Source organism: Numida meleagris, chromosome 1 (genome assembly GCF_002078875.1).
Source record: "Numida meleagris isolate 19003 breed g44 Domestic line chromosome 1, NumMel1.0, whole genome shotgun sequence".
Taxonomy (NCBI): Eukaryota; Metazoa; Chordata; class Aves; order Galliformes; family Numididae; genus Numida; species Numida meleagris.
This window is the reverse complement of record NC_034409.1, coordinates 145,108,993-145,127,225: the sequence shown is the minus strand read 5'-3', so window position 1 is coordinate 145,127,225 and position 18,233 is coordinate 145,108,993.

The following is an 18,233-nucleotide window of genomic DNA, read 5'->3' as shown; positions in this document are numbered from 1 at the left end:
AAACACTTTCTGATGTGACTTCAAGCTAGACCATTATTAAGGGATGTTCTTTTAAAAATCTTTCAAAAGTTTAAAACATTTGAAATCCCAGCATGGGTCCTTGGTAGGCAAGATTCTACTGTTCAAATGTCATAGCCTACTTCTGTAATATTTTGACAATCTCAATAGAAAAGCTCAATTTCAAATGAAGATCCTCCATGTCTTTAACTATAGCTTTTAAAAATCAAAGTTAAAGTCTGTTGCTGAATGTTGTATTGTTGCTCCAGTTATTCTGGAGAATTTAGCAGATCAGGTCTCAAGGTTGTTGATACCATTACCGTTCAGAGCTTTAAATATCTTTAAAAGATGCTGAAGAACATTAGAAATACTGTAGGTGTTACACTATAATAAGATGTTGTAATATATAGCACTGTTTGGTGCAATTCTTTTGCTGATTATTCTTTTCTAAAACAGACTACGACAAAAATTTAAATTGCAGCCACTAACTGTGTTTCATAGTTAATGCTGGAGACAGAGATGCTCTATTTAACAGCTTTGCTTTTACAGGTTCGTGAAATTTTAATTCCCAAGAGATTACTCTTCTACTCTGCTACAATTCCAGTTTTCCTTCAGTAAAAACTCCCTATTTCCGCTATTTTCCAGTCAAAATATTATCTCTAGTATGTTTTTGATATTAAAAAGACATTTATCAAATTAAAAGATATTTAAAAGACCTGGGAATCTTAAATGCATTTTCTTTAACATAATTCCAGCTTCTGATATGTGAGGATAGTAAAACCAGAAGAGTTTGCTCTTACATTTTGATTCTTTTCCTACAAATACTTGTATAGTTATTACTGCAAGTTTTCTATGAACTAGGAATGTTAAACTCATTCAAAGGAAAGGATCACCTCCATGACTGATTATGATATGTGAAAGATGTCATACGTGTCTAAATTTGGATGTTTAATGGATAAAATAATTTATTTCTTTAAATAGTACAAATAATAATTATTATTATTATTTAAGCGAGTATACTTGTCTCACTCCAATTTACAGGAGGGAGAGGAGGTTATTTTAATATATGTATACCCCATGTCAAGATCAAGACACAATGGGTCGAATGTTAGCCCAACCAGTTTATTACAAATCCTAGTTGCTTAGGGAGATGGGGGAGGGAAGATGGACGATAGAAAAGAGATAGGAAATAAAAGCAAGGTGCCTTTGTAGAAAGCAGGAGAGAGATAGTCACCACCATGGTTCCAGCATGGTTGGTAGTTCAGATACTGATCTTCAGTAGTGATGGGTCTTCGGAGGTTGTTGTTCGGTTGACGACGATTACAACTTTTTTCATGACAGTACAAACTTATAAATAAGTCCAAAGTGGTCCAGTCAGCTTCTTTTGGAGTGACAGCTTCTGGCTTTTGGATCTCAGCAGGAACTCGTTTTGTTCCCATCTTCTGGGCCTTGCCAGCAGGTAAGAGGGAGCAGGGAGACACCAGATTGTATCTTGTCTTCACAGGATACAATGGTATCATCCCCCACTCTCCATACCAAGCTGGAGTTACTTGGTCACAGGCCAGATCTTCTGCCAGTAAACACTTCTGAGCACTCCCTTTCCGAAGGCAAACAGCTCCAAAGAAATGCTTTCAAATGTAAAACTGTCCACAAAGTGATGCCGACTGCCACCAAGGGAAACCCACCTCTCGCCTCCTAGATAAGTCAGAGTCTAATTGCAAGAAGTGTCTCAGAAAGCAAGCTTTGAGCCAAAGAAGGAAAAAAAAAGAAGGGTTCAGACAATGGTCTAGGAATTAAATTGTTTATTAGATAAATATTTTTTAAAAAGAGATAAAATTATGTGATAGAAAACTGCTTTTAGAAATGATTTTGTATTCGGTGATATTTTTTGTAAGATAATAGTATATTTTTTCAACTTCTTATTTCAATAAAGTCAAATTTGTGGATTTGTGGCATAGATCTATGGGGATTAATAGATGAAAGGCTTGCTGTATGTTACACTGTAATTCTAAGGTACATTCATTTAACATTATAGATTATATTTGATCAATTTGAAACACTAGCACCCTGGTATTTCAGCTGATAGAAGAAAAATATATTGCTACAGTTGAATATTTAAAAAAAAATAAAAATGAAAACTTCCAAAGTCTGAAGTTTTCTGTAGAGAGGGAAATAAAAAAACCATTGAGATAATATATCTTATAAAAAGAAAATTATTCTCTTCCTATTTTATGTAATATTGTCAATGAAATTTTCACTAGATATTAAATCTGACTCTCCATTCAGCAATTAATATTTAGTCACATCAGATTCAAACCACATACTCTAATTGAAGACAGTTCTTTCTTAAGTGTGGTAGCTAAGAACATCTTTTATTATGGTAATTACTTTTTATAAGTGATACCGTTGATATTTAAGATAAGGCTCTTTCACTCTATCACCACGATAGTGTCTGTAAACACACTGGGAAAAAAAATCTACTTTGTTTCACCCAGAGAACTTGGTGAGCTGTTTTTTGGCACATCTTAGAGTTGGATTTTTGACTGACTGTTGAAGTTAATCTTTTTAGATATGGGAAATCTTCATTAACACTCTGGAGAAATTAGCCCCAAACATTCATTTTGGTTCTACTTCCAAAATGGCCTTGGAAAAAACCCCTTTGATCTACCCTCTTTAGTGATCCACCAAACATCCATTCAGTGAAGCACTGAGTGCCTCATCTTTTTCTAGACAGGCTGCTGCTAAATGTGGATGATAAGAAGAAATTTCTTCTCTGCTTGCCAGCTTTTATCATTGCTCTTCCTCCTTGTGTGTCCACTTGCATTGTACTCAAATAGCTAATTTTCAAAAATTCCAGGTAAGAGCACTGGATCAATAAATCCACAAAATAGCAGTCTATTCTGCTGTCTGAGTACAGCAGCAAAGAAGATAAATTCATTCTAGCAGATTCTTCAGGCAACATGATTGACTTTAACTGACTCTTCCTTTAATGTATTTTTTCAAAGCTGCAGGAAGGATATTTGAGTACACATAGCAGGTTCACAAAGAGCAGCTTTCAAGTTGCTTTTAGAAAAAAAAGTATTTTTAACTCAAGTAATAAAAAAGTTGTTCCTTTCAAAAACGATGATTCTCTGTAGCTTCTGTTAAATTACCTTAACAAAGAGGACAACACTATGACTAAAATATTTATACTTCATCACAGCCCAAAAAACAAAAGCTGTTTACTAGTTTACTCAACTTTACAAATGATAAAAAGAAGTACCTAAACAATGAATGCAAAAAACTTAGACTGAAAATTCAATGCTAGCTCAGTAGTGATGAGCTTCATTCCAATAGTAGAGTTTACGTACTGAATTATATATGTATTGACCTAATTACATAAATATTGACTTTGCTTTATATGAACACTTTTTCAGTCTCAGTGTAATTACAATGTCAATATATGTTGCATGTAATAACACTGAATTTGGACTTGTTAATTTTGATTGATAGTGGTATGCCACAAATTGTTATATGGGATAAGACCATCTAAAAGTATGAATAGCAAATGTAAGGACCTGAAAAAGCTTCCAAATCTAAATGTGTTTGCAAGACTTGTTTTTTGATTGTTTAACCCGGTACAGGAAATATAATGGGTGATTAAGTGCTTGTTCCACATAAAGCACTCTTTTGAGATGGATAATTTTTCATTCTGGTCCAAAAAAAAGTAAAACTATTCAGCCCAGAACTCAGTAAAAAAAATCCTATTTGAAATTAGGCAAATTGTACAAAAAGGGAGGTTTTTATATAGCAACAAACATACTTTGCTGTATTCCTTACATTTAGATATTATATTTTGGAATAATATTGGGATCTAGATAGAAGCAATTTCACATGAAATTATTTCATTTTCCCTTCAAATCCCAAAAATATATATAAGCAGTGGATTTTACCGGGACTTGCAAAACTGTTCATTTAGGTCTGAAAATGTTTGTTGAGATGTACTTGTACAAGAAAATCTTTGTTCATAGCTGGCAGACCTTTGAATTATTTTCAGTGACAAATAGTCTTACACTATACTGTGAATTTGTAGATGCAATCATAAAGGTTTTCTAATTTGGCAGTAACAAGAGAATGAGAAGCCAAACAGTGACAGTACATGTGCTGAGGATATATATGCATTTTCTAGCTATAACATGTTGCCAGAATTGACGAAGGCATGCATCATACTGTATTTTCTTATTTGTCTCAGCAGGGATGCCAGACAAGACGAACCTCAGGGACATAAATCGAATCCATCAAACCATCAATGCCAGCACTTTACATACAACTGGACCAGGCTGTACAACAATGGTGGATTATATGACATTTATGCTGATTAGTTTGGTAACACTATTTCTCAGTCTTTAGTAACTGTTTTGCTCTGCCTTGTTATTTGTGTCTTACTGTCATTTGTTTATCCCCACTCATAGTCCTGGAAAAAAGAATTAGTAAAATGTATGACAGCTTGTGCAATATCAGCTTATCTGATCTTAGGCCTGAATATTAACAAAGTTGTCTGTATAATATTTTTCCTATGTTTTTAACAACCTGTATCATCATGCAAAATCACGTTTCCTTTAACAATATTTTATGTCAAAAATAAGTTGACTATGAAAACCTTTCTCTTAAAAGCAAATTCTACAAAAAAAAGATCACAAAATCACAGATACACAAAATTGTGGAAGGGAGCCATGAAGACAATCTGAGAAAACTGTAGAGATTTTTAGAGATTCTGCTCAGAGCAGAATCCAGTTGGTACTTAAATGTCTCTGAAAATGGAGATTCCACAGCACTTTTGGGCCACTTGTTCCATTGCTTGAATCATCATAGCAAAAATGTTTTTTGTTTGTTTTACATTTAAATGTTACCTAATGCATTTCAGCCTTGTCCATTGCCTCTTGTCCTGTTATTAGGCACCACTGAGAAGTTTGACCCATTTTCTTTGCAACTCCCATTCAGGTATTTATTCATACTGCTAAGATCACCCTGAGGCTTCTCTTCCTTACCCTGAACAGTCCTGGCTCCCTCAGCCTCTCCTTGTATGAAAAATGTTTCTACCTTTTAAAAATCTTAATGACTCTTTGCAGAACTCACTCCTGTATATCCATGCCTCTCATCTCCTGAGAAACACAGACCTGGATACAGCACTGCAGATGTAGACTCTCCAGTGCTCAGCAGAGATCACCTCCTTTGACCTGCTAGTAATGCTTTTCATAATTCAGTGTTGGAGACGTTGGGCTGCTTTTGCTGCCAGGCCACATTGTTATGTCATGTTCAACTTGCTGTCCCAGGTCCTTCTTCCCAAAGCTGCTTTCCAGTCAGTCAGCATCAGCATACACGATTACATGGGTTATTCATTCCCAGATGGGGGACTAGCATTTCCTTTTGTTGAACTTCATTAAGTTTTTATCAGGAGATTTCTCCATCCTGCCAAGGTTCTGATGAATGGCAACAACTATTTGTTATATCAGCCACTCTTCCCATTTTTGTATTTTCTGTGAGAACTTGCTGGGAGTACACTCTTTTGCACTGTCTGGCTCATTACTGAAGAAGTCTCACAATACCAACTCCTGGATAAATCAAGATTAACTGGTCTCCACATGAGCTCTACACTGCTAATCATAACCCTATATAAAAGTGATATCAGCTGATGAAACAGTTGCATAGCACTTTATTAATTCTTTTGTTTGAAGTCCTATTTTCCTGTAAAACAGAAAAATTCTCCTTCTCTCTTTCTCCAAAAAGCAAAATGAAACAAAACACCCCAGAGTGTAAACTCATCTACTTTTGGTAGGGATTATTTTTCCTAACGCAGGAAAAAGATATATTAATCACTACATATGCATAACTACATATAATTACATTTTATCTGGAGATAACAGAAAGGCTTGGATTCAATGCTGTGTTAAATATCCCAATCTGTATGTCTACATAAGAAAGCAGGCACCTAAGAAAGGAATTCATCTTCTCAAAAGTGTCAGATAAGTTCCACCTGAGATTTCCTCAAACATCCAAGTAATCCTTGTGAGACTGACATATATGATACAGGATTTATGTGAAATTCCAGAGGCTCCCTTACAAGGAAGCTGTCTGGTTTGGCAACTGGTGGCTAAGTGGGATCGTCTTGAGTATCCCAAATCCCAAACAGGTTTAGACAATTATATGTAGGTCAGTGAATTGTATGTCAGATCTCCATCAGTAATATTGGGAGCTGAGATACCCATCTGACATGGTGACGAATGCAAATCTGAATCACAGTTTATTAATTTTTATTAATTCCCCCTCATGTTCTTATGCTGAAGAATAAATAAGTTAAAATGTTCCACAGTACTGATAGCACATTATATAATACTGTTAAAAGATTTAATTATCTTGCCATGACTAAGTCCTATGTCATTTTAACTTGAAAGTATTTAAGAATATTTTGCAGTTATTTCTCCTTTTTAGTCTCTATAAAACTAAAGCCAAAAGAAAACAATACAAAAAATGTATAGTATTGTATGCACTTATATTGAATGTAAAACTCTTCCTAGACTGAAAAAAAATAAATATTATATGAGAAAAATATAAAGAACTATATGTAAATATTTTTATTTCCAAAATTCTAATATCTATTACTCAGAATTAGATTTATATTCCAAAGGACTTTGTATCCATTCCTCACTTTATTGTGTCATACAAGTACCTACTGATGGCGTCAGATAGTCATATATTACAGTTTATTCTACAGCAACTGAGAAACACAAGCCTCGTTTTCAAATAATGATAGCAAGTAGATCCTAAGGGCTCTTCACATGTTAGTTATTACCCTGTATTACTTCTCAGTTTGCTCACAGAATGTTCCCCTTATTTTCCACAATGCACCTATACAAAATAATTGCTAAGATTCCTTCTGGAGTGGAAAACTATGTCTCTCCTTTCCAGACAAACATGGACAGTCTAGATTTTGGGACTTCTTCTACAGCTGGTAGGAATGCAACTGCGGTAAATCTGGAGATCCCTAAATGACCCCATTGCCCTAATTCCCCTCTTGTCTCATTCATCTCCAGGCACCACCACACACTCTATATCATTGCCTATACTGGTCATCCAGACTCCGTCACATTTCTTTCATTAGACTTAACACATCATAAAGAACTTGCCTCACTGTAAACCAAGGCTGTTTATGTATGTTTCTCAAGATTACCTTGCAAGGGAGACAGCCTTGCAGGAATCTATTAGAGCATGACTGTAGCTCCAAGCTTGGCAACAATAAAACAAAAAAATAAACAAATGGGCAAATAACAAAAGAAATACCTGAAACACTATCTGTATTAAAGCCAACCATAAAATGAAGAATAGCCATTGGTAAGTGATGAGTAGAAAAATGAGAAGTATAGCAGGGAAGACAAGTGATGAAAAACAAAAGAATCTAAACTGGACATCATGACAATACAGCATTAAAAAGATCTCTACTATCACAAAATAGTAGACTGTACACAGTATAGATGTAAGTCAGTCTTTCTTGGGATGCAGAGGCTATTCCCAACAGCAAGATCACACAAACTGCACAGGGCAGCTGCAGAGCAACCCAGGTGACCTGAGAAATGGCACGTGGGTTGGGGTTTCTCTCAGTGCTTTTGTTTATTTCCTCTCAGCCGTTTTAACAGTCTGAAACTTCTATGTATCTCAGAAAACTTTTGTTGAATAAGATTATTGGGGTTGTATTGAATATTTTTATATACAATTGATGTGGTTAAAATATAAATGCTTAACATATTTAATTACTCAGCATTCAAATGGTGTTTATACTAAAATTGCAATAAATACCACTAATCAAGTTGTGCATCTGGTTTCAGTACAATAAAAAAATAGCAGTGAGCAGAAGATGAGAGACTCATAAGGAATAATTTCTTAGAGGAAAGTGCAGTTATTATTTGGAAAAAAATAGTAGAATATAATAATAATTATAAAAATTCATAATTTCAAAAATCCCTGATATTTTTATTTTGTAAGATTGAGATATTTTTTCTTGAATGTTCCTTTTTTAAAAAAGAAATTCTTTAGATGTACCTACATGTTTAAATGCGTCTTGTACCTGATAACAAAAAAATACTGAAATACAGTTTTTCTCATAAATAATGTCCTAGAAATTGAAATAAACATTTTAATGTGACATTTTCCTGAGTGTGGTTGGTGAAAGAGAATAGAAAGCATTTATTTCCTTAGGAAACAAGTATCATTGTTCCTTCAATGACTAGTAAAAGATGAGCATGTAACAGGCTGGAGAGAGAGAGAGACATGCACTGTTAATTTCTCTGCATCTATAATTTTATACGTTTCCTCAGATAACATTTGTATTGAGATTATAGAAGGTTTTAAATTTACCTACCTAAGATTTCAGATTAGCCTTAATATTTTCATAGTTCGTGTTTGTATTTTCATATAATATTTTCATCATCTTAGAAATATCAATTAAAATAAATGGTGATGTTAATTCTACTTATGCTTTTTAAAGCTAAGTTCTAATCTGAAAGAATTGTGTAAATGTGAATCTTATTCAGCAAATTATGCTTTTTTCTGTATATTCTGACTCACAGCTATCATAATAGGAACTATATAAAAAACCTAATTTCTTACAATGTTAGGCTAAAAAGATGAAGTAATCCTAAGGAAAAAAAAAATAGATTCTGCCCCTGTTAAGCTCAGAAAGTTGTTAATAAAGTTCTAGCTCCCATTTCTTCTTTACTGGTGATGCACAAACAAAAATTCTAGCTTGACTTCCTGATGCACACAAAACCTGCATGTCTGGCTGCTGCAAATTTTATCATTTACTCTGTTTTGTAACTTGCAGATGTGAAATTCTAGACATAATATACCTGGCACCCCATGAAGCTCTTTTATCAGCTCACACTGAAGAACATGTAGAGCTTCTGTTGTTGAGAGGACTTGATCAATTTATCTCATCACTCCTTGGAGTGCACTGGTCTATGCTAAGATCACCTGCTGTGCATGCCTAATTTAAGTCTGACAGTTGTTTCTCTCCAAGTTTGTCAGGCAGTCTAACTCAATTGTTAAGACTTGAATGGAAGTCATATGGAATTTTTTCTCAATGACAGTTTCTGAATTTCCAGTTTCTCTTAGTGCCACACCTTCCTGTTCATGCTGATGAAGAGTTTACAGGACCACGTAAGTGAAACAGGTCGGGGTATTACTGACTCAAAGGATCTCCTTGGTCCAGTTCACCTTGCATCTCAACAAACAGTGGCATATTCGTAGTAAGTGAACTCAGTATTAGGTGCATCAAAACATTTTAATTTTGATTTTTATTAGCATAATCATGAATGGGAAAAAGTGCTTGCACAGTTGCTCCTCAGATTCTTATTTCAGTATCAAAAGCAGGATATGACCTTAAAAAATGAAACCTAACACTGATTTTATTCATATATGTTCCGCATATGAGTGACTATAATAGATCTATTTCTAGTCAATTGGCCAAAACGTACTGCCAAAAATATGCAATAGTATATCTTAGCCTGAATCACTTCTCTTTCTTTGTCCCTTGTAGCTATATCCGTAGAAGATTGATACTGTATAGCAGAGAAATGTTCTTTCCTGTTTACTTGCTCTTTACTTTACATATACAAAATAGGGAACTCTTTTGTACTGGTTGTTAAAAATGTTTTTCACATCTGTTGACATTCCTGTTTTTTTGGCAGACAGAAGCGTTTCTAAAATACTTATCTTTTAAATTTCTTATTTTTCAAAAGATCAGAAGCTTAATCACATAAAACAATAAATGTTGCTTGTCATGTATTTGTATTGTCAAAGCATCAGTAGGTCTGCTAAGCAGTGCTTGTGGCACGTTCTTCTTTTATACATTTGTGTAAGTATTGAACTCCATAGATAAAACAGCGAGCATAGCTTGGCTTTGTACCACCTGCGTGCAAAACTGAACTGATCCATTTACTACAATAATATTTTTTTTAGAAGGGCATCACAACATTATAAGTAATAGCAATTTGTATTTCTCTGCTTTAAAATGGTTATTAGTACAGCATGACAAATAATTTAATTTAGCAAACAAAAATTTATAGTGTGAATTCTATTAAATACATAATTTGGAGTTTAAAATTTTAGCATTTTTGTAGTCTGAGTAACAAGTGTAAGAGGAAACTACTTGTGCTCAAATATGTAAGTAGACTTACACACTAACATTTGGTTAAAAGAGGTATTTTGAAATATTGTCTTAATGTCTTTGATTTCAGTCTTTAGCCATGAAAATTCTACTACTTTTTAGACTTAAAACAGCTGCTGATAGTGAAACTTCTGTGAGAAATGTTGAGGTATAGTTTTGATAGGCAAAAATTTTCCTACACTGTATCACAGTAGTTATTCTGTAAATAAAAACCACAAAAGATCACCCTTATGGAAGATTGCCTCTGACTGTAAGTACCTATGCAATTTCAAATCCCATGAAACACCACAAACCCGCTGATTAAAATAATTTAAAATTTATTTAGACCTATAATTTCTCTAGGAAGATGGGAAAAGTAATTGATTTGAACTCATGTATCTAGAACCTAAAGTCTCACTACCTGACTGTCTTCTGCACTCTGGGCTAGTACAGCTGTTTAAACATAGATGCTTATTTTTACATTCAACATTTTGTTTATGGACAAAGAGGAAATGTACCATACATATAAAGCTATGAATTTACTGTAAATATAATTACTATTTTAACAATCTAATTCAATAACCATTATTAATCTAGATTTAATTATTAAGGAAAAGGAAAGAAAGCATAATTACCTAGTTATTTTTATACAGAAAAAGTCTAAATAAGAGTAGTAAGATAAATTGTAATACATACATTCATTTTTTCTAATTTTATGCTCATCCTTCCACTGTTCATCTAGTTCTTAAAAGTAGTAGTTTCAGATTGCTGAAGAGGATATTATGGGGTTATTCACAGAAAGGAACATCTGATGTTGATTGTTTATTCTTCCTCACCTTAGGATTCACTCCATATTGTTTTAATACATTTGATAACACATTTTTAAACGTATGCTCTTCCTCTATTGGTCTGTGACTCCTGGTTACATCTGAATTCACTATATGTGGTTAGATACAACATATTGGTTCTCTTTTTTACCTTTTTTTGGTCCAATTTTTGGTCTGCATTTCTCTAACTGGCCACAGGTGAGTATTTTATAGCCCTGGGGTCTCCAAGACAATCCTCATGCCCTGTTTTTTATTATCCTGCTCCTGTGCTCCTCTATTCTACATCCTGTTTCTATGGTTCTCAAGTCTTCTGCTGTTGTACTAAGACTGTATATCTCTCCATTATATCACTGTGTTAAAATCATAAATATTCTGTATAGAATAACTGCTTATTACTGCTGCCTGTATAAAACAATCATTGTCTCATATGAGGATATATGAAAGTAAAGTAAATTTGTTGTAGCTACCTGGCCAATTCAGAAAAAAATGCTGCCACAGATAAACCAACCAAAACAAAGCTGCAGGCAGATCAACAATAGACTGAGCAAGTCTGATGAGCTTTGGTGTAGAGGCCTTGAAAACTCAGTACAAAGCTGATGGATGTTTGCCAGCAATAGCAATTTTGTGCTCCAAGGCTATGCAGTTATACCAGTATCTTCTGAGATGCCCAACCCTTCCTGGTGCTGCCTAGAGCAGCTTTTTCAGGCATATTATGCTTTATTTCTGCCAGCTCCTGGCAGATGTCCTAGGGCATTCCAAAAGGCAAAAGAAGATTGTGGGCAGCTGAACTGAGTCCTCGTGATCAATGGAACACCATAAAAATGTGATTTCTTTCATATTAAGAAAGGTATCTATGGCCATGTAGGTCTCTTCTGGCAATGAACAGGGCAGTTCAAGACTGTCTAACATTTAACTTGTGTAGTTGAAAGAGTTAAATATCACTTTTATTATAGGATTTAATCCGGCTAATTCATTCAAACTATTATTTCTAGAAGAAAAATACCTTCTAAAGCATTTACCTCTCTGCATTATCTTCTCAGGGAATTCAAATACTTACTGGTCATCTACACCACCAGAAATTCAGGCCAAGACTGGATTCTACCTCTTAAGAGTTTTGAAATTGGATTCACAAAATATCATACCATAGCTTGAATCTCGATTACTATCCACTTATGTACAGATAAAAGAAATATGCCATTTTATCTAACTTGATTTAAATCACTAATTCTAATCTGAAAAGCATATGTAAATGTATGCTTCTGCAATACAAGTTAGCATGAAAGCTTCAGAAATTATCAGAAGAAGGTGAGACTAGGGATACAGTTTAAATCACTAGCAATTCCAGTGTGCATTTAGATCTTCCAGACAAGGAGTTTGTAGAAATGTGGAATATTGTCATGATTACTATTAATATTCTAAAGTCATTTTCAGTTTTCACTTTCACCCTTGAGATTCTTTGAAACGGGAATAAAATACACTGATAGACTGTCCAATTGTTTTTCCTTCACTGATGTATGATAAGAAATATTTAACTTCCTGTGTATTTCACACATAATACAACAACTGCATCTGAATATACCTCACGGGAAGCTGCAAATGCAAAAGATTGTACCTCCTGAGAAGACTCAAATATAATTTCTGCTCAGATCCTAATATCCTCCCCACTTCAAAAAAAGCTTCTTTATTTATTAAAAATCCGGAGAAAACAGAACAGTTGCTGGAATAGTTCAGTGCCAGCTTCTTTCTCTCTTCTTTCCTTAGTTTCCTCTTGGGTTGAAAATACAAATATTTCCTTAAGTTACTACTGAATCTTTTTGGATTTACTGATTATTTTTCTAGGAAAATCAGCACATACGCGGTGGTCTGATTCTGAGGAGGAAAGTCCTCCTTAGATGATGTGAGACACAGAGTCAGACTGTTTGCAAATGTTTGGGGAAAAAAAAAAAAAGGAGATGTTTAAAAAGTACTAATGAGGTGAGAACAGACAAGTCTAATCAACATGTATACTTTGTAATGTTTGAGGGCATTTCAGTTAAGAGCGATCAGTCTGTAAACATGGGTAAATATGAGTAGTCAAGTCAACCTGGAAAACAAACAAACAAACAAAACATAGTAGCACAGAACCACTTCTGTACTAAAACTATGTAAGCCTTGCAGCTTGGGAAAACAGTTATGGGAGTTTTTATTTATTTATTTATTTTTTTAAAGGGGGAAGGAGAAGTCAGGTAAGGACAACTTGAGTGGTGAATAAAGCCTGCGTGTCAGTTAACTCTTTCTGAAAGAGCAGAGCATAAACAATACTGACATGGTTGGAACCGGGCTGGAAGAGTCTAGAAGGGAAGATGTTGCTACAGGAGTAAGCAAAGTTGAATGTGTCACAGGCCTAGACAGCCAAACATGGATTTTGGGAGCCCAGGGACAGAGGGGAACCAATTTAGCTGGAAAGATTGCTACAGAATTTACTTACTGACAACTCACATCTAAAGAACAGCCTACGGCAGGTTGTGCTAACAAAAGAGGATATGAGCAGTACAGGCTGTTACCAGACATGAGACTCCCTGGTCATCTGGAAGACAGGCACTGTTATACCGAAGTTGGCAAGAGAGCCTGTAAATGACCTCTTTCAGAGGCAGTGATTTGCTCTTTTGCTTCATGGTTGGACTTTGCTAATAGAAACAGTTGAAGCACTAAGTTGATCAGTAAACTTTGAATAAAACAGAGGTGGATAGAGAGAGTAGTGGCTGCCTTCCTTAGCTATCATGCATGACTTTGCAAGTGTACTTGCCTTTCAGAGATTTCCAAGGTTTGAAGAATAATCAGCTTATTAATGCTACATTTTTATCTTGACCTTGTTCAAGGCCTACCTAAGTAAACTCTTTTATGTAACACTATTTTCTACCAGACAGGCAATGTTCACTGAGCACAGACAGTGCAATTGAATTTTCCGCTCTTCTGTGTGAGTTTTTAACCACACTTGCATATGAGTGTAATAAAGGAGTATCAGAAATTAAACCTAGTCTTTGTTGCTTTGAATCTATCAGAAGAATTAAATATTACCATAAGCCACATAAAGTGTTGAAAACATTTCCTACTGTTTCACTGAGTTTAATCCTCACCCATTTCCTGAGTATCCACCTCTATAAGTTTGGGATTTTGATGACCGTCTTTTGGTTTTGATGACCAGCTCTTAATGTACAAATCACAGTTCGGTACTTACACAAATGCTTTCTGATGTGCTTTTTGTAAATGTTTTCTTTCCTTCCTGCAGAGATGGACCCCAGACATACAGTTAACCCCAGGTATTTACTGTGTTAATTGTAATGCTTTTCAGACTCCCCGTGCAGGACAACGAGAGTTAGAAAAGCTAACAACCTTATCAGTGAAAAGCAAAAGAGAGAGTTCCAGATTTTCTTATTCTCTTTTGTGCCAGAATTTTTGAAAGTAAGGTGAAGATAAGAAAAGTTTGGTTTAATCTCCAAAATCTTTTCAACTTTTTGAGAAATTCTGAGCAGTAACAGTAATGTCCCCGCAGTAACAAATTTGTACAAGGCATTTGCAACAAAAAAGAAAATCACACAAAAATCACCTTATTCTGTACTTCTAGAAAATAACAGGAATTTCAGATCATATTATTTGATAGGTTTATAATCTCATGAACCTATTTGCTCATACAAAGTTCATTTGTTTCAAATTGAGACAGATTTTGTTACAGTAAAGGAAATAAAACATGCCAAATTCTGTGGCTCACCAAAGAAATGCAGATGACGTTTGCTCCTAACTGCTGAGATTTTCCATCCAGTCTTCCATTAATTAACATACAGACTACTACCCTCAATGTTTTTTAAATCCCTATGTAACTATAACCTCTGTCAAATTTTCTGGCAATCCAGGTAAAAACACAGATGTATAATTTGTTGTTTATCTCATGTCTTACCTTACCAGTGCTTTTGCATGATAATTTTATGAAGGTTGCTCCAAAAGTAATGCCTGCTATTTTATTATGTTGGCCCAGAACATCCCAGAGGTGGATGCTGTAGGTACAGCAGTAGAGATTGAATCATCTCACCAATGTTCCATTACATTTTGTTGCCATGTGACAGATGGCAGCAGAGGGGCAATCTGACATAGTGGTGTCTGACATGGAAGTGCACATGAAGCAAAGGTACGTCACTGAATTCCTCCACGTGGAAAAAATAGCACCCACTGACATTGATGTACACTTGAATGTTTCTGAAGACCAACCAGTGGATGTGAGCACAGTGAGGCAGCGGGTGGTACATTTCCGTAATGGTAACAATTATGTGAAAGACAAGCCACATTCTGGACAGCTGTGTGCAGCTGTAACAGTACAAAATCATGAGTGTCTTGATCAGCTCATCTGTATGAATCAGCTTATAGTACTGACTATGCTGAAAAAGAGTACTTTGTAGCTGAGAATTTATTCTATCAAATAGTGGTATTGTTCTCTTTGTATCTGTTGTAGTTTCTATGGGAAGAAATATGAGATATTACTTTTAGAGCAACCTGTGTATTTAGTATTTTTTATAATTGTTAATTTTATCTTTTTTCTCCAGTTTGATTGATGATATTCAGAGCAGATCTGTTTCTTTGTCAGTTTGCTCACGTCCTGCTAAAAGGGAATCACAGCATTATTCTGTATAGCCTACTCTTATTACTATTTATGCAAAAAAATCACTAATATGAAGGAAAGTTAGTCAAAATATCAGCTAAAAGATATTGTTGCTGGTAAGCAAAATTCAGCTTTTGCTGCCAAAGATACTTTTCAGTTGGCATCTCTTCATTAATTTTACAGACTTCAGTTTTGAAATTAAAAGACTCCTGTAAATTCATAGAACTGTAAATTACTTTAGGAAATTTTCTGATAAAACTAGTGAGAAAAACAATAAAACTCAACCCTTACTTACTGCTTTTGAGATAGATCTGAATATGTTTAAGGAAGTAATTGTGAGAGTTTACTATTTGAAATAGTGAGCGACTGCATTTCATGAATTAAAAGGTCCCTCTCTTTCTCATGTTAATAATAGCTTTTCACTGCAAGCTGCACATCCATTTTGCAATTTCTGAATAGCCTACAATCACTGCCACAAGATATTTTATTACTCATAAGTAACAAAAAATATCATAATGAAATGTAAGTCAGCCCTGGTGGGAAAATCTCATAAGGCTGAGGAATTCCAATGAATACAAACTTTTCAGTTTCAGAAGGAAAAGAACATTTCTTTTTTTGCTGTTAAGTGTCTAGGTAAGTTACGCTATCATACATATCTTTGTAGGTAATAATGTTGATATTTCTTTTTTATATACATCATCTTCTTCATCACAGTGCTCTTCTTTCCTTCTGCTTTCACTTACTAAGTTGATAAGATATAAACTATCTGGGACCCTAAAATCCAGAAGGATTAGTTTACCTCTATGATATGCTAGCCTTTTCCAGGGAATTTAGCTGAATTAATCACAGAAGCTGGTTAAGTCAGGGATTTATAAGGTGCCTATGAAATATCTTAGTTTGAGCTTGTACAATTTTAGCCAAATTAGTAACAACGCCATTGGCTTTATTTACTATCTTTTTTTTTCCAGAGTCTGTTGAAGAACAGTGCTGTTTCAGGCAACTAGTATATCAGATGATTGACAGTTTCAGCAAAGAGGCTGAGGTTTGACTGAGCAGAAGCTGAACTGCACCAACCTCTGTAACTGATTCTTCCAAAATGGAGCTCAAGATGATACTTTGACAGGGCAATGTCAGGAAGACTGCAGTGCTTCAGTGGGTGCTTTTTGTTCAGTGGCTAGATGAAAGATGTTAGATTCTTGCACTGTCACTATGACACATTTCAGAAACACAAAAGTGGCTTATATAAAAGACCAATAAAGCTATCAAATGTTAAAGCAAAATTAAGTCTACATTTCATGGAGATTAGCAATTATCATTTCTCAAACACTGCTAGTTGATTTAAATAAAATGTTCTTGAGAATTTGTGATCTACAGTGCGTTGTGTTGAAATAGCTTTACATCAAAACTTGACACTGGCTTTTCACCAAATTATATCTTTGCTGCATTATGTATGTGCATGGAAATTCTCTCAGCTTGTGAGGTTAAAAAAAAACCCTCTTGCTTGCTGACCTATCTCTGCCCTTTATTTTCTACTGTTTGGGCTCTATCTCATTTATTCAAAAAGCTTTAAAGCACTGGGTCTCTGAATGAAATTGAATTTGCCAAATTCAAATATTCCATCTAAATGTTGCTCCACTTGTTTTGACATAGTACGTAGAATATGAGTTCTTACTTTATTTTCATAGCAAGACAAAAACAGTTTGAAGTAGGAAATATTAGTGCAGTACTGTGTAAACAATGGCCAATTTCTTGTGCAGAGAACCTTTAACAGATAAAAATTCCTTAAAAGATCTTATCTCCTCCAAGATAAGAAACTATCAGCAGTTCACTCTCATGCTATATAGGCATATAACCCAGGAAATTACTGCTAGGAGTAGCACCAGGAGGCCATGGAAAACATTAAAGCAGATTTCTTTTGCAAAGATTGGAAAAGGTTGAGTTACTGTGCAGCACCTTCCAGAAGCACCTGTTACTTTCAGAAAGCATGAATTTAAACAAATATTATGTGGTGAATCTGGGATTTTATTTAACTGATTAATTCTTTAGACAGAAGCATTACAATACTTACGGAGGTTACTTGTGGAAGAAAAGATTATTAGTAGTCAACATGGATTCACCAAGGAATATTGTACAAGACCAACCTGGTAGCCTTCTATGATGAGATAGATGAGGGGAGATCACTGGACATTGCAAACCTTGACTTCAGCAAGGATTTTGACACTATCTCCCAAAATATCCTCTTAGACAAGCTTAAGAAATGTGGGATTGGTCAGTGCAAAGTGAGGTGGATTGCAAACTGGCATAGTTTAGGGAGTTGAAATCAAGTGGAAGCCTGTAGCTGGAGGTGTTTCCCAGGGTTGGTACCAAGTTCAGTCTTGTTCAACATCTTCATCAATGACCTGGATGAAAGGACAGAGTGCACCCTCAGCAAGTTTGCTGATGATACATAGCAGGGAGGAATCATAGAATCATAGAATCATAGAATCATAGAATCATAGAATCATAGAATCATAGAATCATAGAATCATAGAATGGCTTGGGTTGAAAAGGACCTCAAAGATCATCGAGTCTCAACCCCCCTGCCAAGTGCAGGGTCGCCAAC